The sequence below is a fragment of the Homarus americanus genome, unplaced genomic scaffold (assembly GCF_018991925.1).
Source record: "Homarus americanus isolate GMGI-L3 unplaced genomic scaffold, GMGI_Hamer_2.0 scaffold46583, whole genome shotgun sequence".
Classification (NCBI taxonomy): domain Eukaryota; kingdom Metazoa; phylum Arthropoda; class Malacostraca; order Decapoda; family Nephropidae; genus Homarus; species Homarus americanus.
Window position 1 is genome coordinate 329,435 of NW_024731675.1, and position 3,655 is coordinate 333,089.

Here is a 3,655-nt window from a genome sequence, read left to right on the forward strand (position 1 = left end):
ATCTGTCTCTTTTTATGTTTTTCTCTCACTCTCTTTTATTTATCTGTTCATACATGATTAGCTCTGTGAACTCATTGTCTTCTCCACATAACGTGAACCCTCACTCACCACCCCACCACACCAACCCAACCACCACCACAACAACCACCACCACCCCAACCACCAACCACCACCCCACCAACCTGCACCACACCACCACCACCACCACCAACTCCACCACCACCAACCCCCACCACACCCACCCCAACCCACCACCACCACAACCACCCCACTGCTCACCAACTCCACCACCACTGCCCCAACACCACCACCCCACCCCCACCCACCCACCACCACTCCACCACCACCCCCCACCACCACCACCCCACCACCACTTGCACCCACCACCACCACCACCCACCACCATCACCTCCACCACCACCACCACCCCCCACCACCACCAACCCCACCACCACCACCACCCCCCCCACCACCACCACCCACCACCACCACACACCACCACCACCACACCCACCACCACCCACCACCACCACCACCACCTCACCACCCCCCACCACCACCCACCCCACCACCACCACCACCCACCACCACCACCACCTGCACCACCACCACACCTCCACTAACACGCCCACCACCACACCAACGCCACCACCTAACACCACCACTACCAAACTCCCCCACCACACCACACCACCACTACTCAATCCCACCACCCACCCAACCCCCACCACCACACCCCCACACCACCACCCAACTCCCAATCAACCACCAACCCACCCCAACACCACCACCCTCACCAACCCCACCACACCCACCACCTATACCCACCCCCACCACCAACCACACCACCACCCACCCACCACCCACCACACCACCCCACCACACCACCCACCACACCACCACCACCCCACCACTACCACCCACCACCACTACCACCCACCACCACTACCACCACCACCACCACCCCCCACCACCACCACCTCCACCACCACAACCAACCAATCACCCACCACCACCCAACCCAACAACACCAACTCCCACCAACACCAGCCACCACCACCCAACCCACCCCACCACCACCAACCCACCCACCACCAATCCCCACCAACTCCAACCACCACCACTCCACCACCACCACCACCCACCACCAACCACCACCCACCAACCACCACCAACTCCACCACACCATCACCACCCACCACCACCAACACCACCACCACCACCACCACCACCACCACCACTAACCTCCACCAACACCACCACCACTCACCACCCCCACCACCACCACCCACCTCCACCACCACCACCACCCCCCACCCACTCACACCACCACCAACCCCCACCACCACCACCACCACCCACCCACCCCCACACCACCACCACCACCCACCACTACCACCCCACCACCACCAACCACCACCACCACCACCACCACCACCACCACTCACACCCCACCACTCACCACCCCACCACCACCACCCCACCACCACCACCACCACCTCCACCACGCCTCAACACCTCACCACCACCAACACCACCACCACCACTACCTCCACCACCACCACCAACTCTCCCACCACCAACTCACCTCCACCACCACACCACCCACCACCACCACACTCCACCAACCCCACCCCACACCACCCCACCACCACCCCACCCACCCACCACCTCACCAACCCAACCACCACAACCCAACCACCACCACCAACCCCACCACCCACCACCACCACCACCCCAACCCCACCCACCCCACCACCCACCACCACCACCACCACACACCCACCACCACCACCACCCCCACCACCCCCACACTCACTACCTCCACCCCACCACGCCTCACCACCACCACCACCACCACCACCCCCACCACCACTCACACCACCATCACCACCCCACCAGCCACCACCACCCACCACCACCACACCACACCACTCACTCACCCCACCACCACCACCCCCACCACCACACCCACCACCACCACCCACACACACACACCCACCACCACCACCATCCCACCACTCCACCCCCCCACCACCACTCACACCCCACCACCACCACCTCCACCACCACCACCACACCACCACTACCACCACCACTCACCACACCCCCACCACCACCACCACCACCACCACCACTCACCACCCCCACACCACCACCACCACCTCCACCCCACCAACACTACCACCACCACCACTACCACCCCACCACCACCACCACACCACCACAACACAACCCAACCACCACCCACCACTACCACCACCCCACCACCACTACCCCCTCACCACTCACACCCCCCACCACCACCACACCCACCACCACCACCCACACCCCCCACACCACACCTCCACCACCAACCCACCACCACCACACCCCCCACCACCCACCCCACACCACCACACACCCACCACCCACCCCACCACCACCACCTCCACACACCACCACCATCACCACCACCACCACCTCACCAAACCACCACCACTCACCACTACCACTGCTCACCACCCCACCACTACCACCCAACCACCACCATCACCCACCACCACCCACTACCACTCACCACCACCACTCAACCACCCACCACACCCACCACAAACCACCACCACACCACCACACCCCCACCACCACACCCCCCCACCACCACCACCCACCACCACCTCAACTCACCCACCCCACCACCACTCCACCACCACCACCCACCACCCACCACCACTGCCACCACCACAACACTCACCACCACCACACCACCTCCACCACTACCACCCCCAACACCACCCACCTCACCACACCTCACCACACCACCACCACCACCACCACCACCAGCACCACCCCACCACAAACACCACACCACCACTCACCACCACCACACCACCCACCACCACCAATACCCCACCCACCACCCACCCACCCACCACACCACCACCACCCCACCTCCACCACCACCACTCACCACCACAATTCCATTACCTCCACCACCACCACTCACCCCCCACTCACTACTCACCCCCACCTCCACCACCACCCACTCCCACCCCCCACCACCACCACCACCCACCTCCACCACCACCCACCTCCACCACTACCACCCCCACCCCACACAACTACCACCACCACCCACCCACCACTACCACTACTACCACTCTCCACCACCACCACCAAACTCAATAACCACACCACCACAGGCAGCAGGGTGCAGTGCAGCGGACGAATTAGCCTCGTGTTCGGGGCGCCTCTGTAGGAGACCTGTGTCTCTTGAACTGGACCTGTCAAGACAACCTAGGTGAGGCATTACCTACCAAATTACAAGACTAGAGAGTTTTATGTTACTCATGGTGGGTTAGGTTAGGGAAGGAACAGCTAAAGGCTTAAAGTTGCTAATAAGAAGATGCTAGGTTGAGTTGAAGATGAAGGCAGGCTAGGATCAAAGCCAGCGTTAGAGCCAGGTTAAGTTAGGTTAGGCGTAGTTAGGATCAGGTGAAGGTTAAGTTGGGTTGGTAGTTAGGTGGTTAGACTTATTTAAACTAAATTCGCAGGTTAACTCTGACTGGTTTAAACTATGTTAGGTTAGGTTAGAGTGACCCAGAGGCCCTATTTGACCTGTAGGATTCTATATGACCTGTTAGACCCTAGTTAACCTGTAATGTACTCTGTTCCA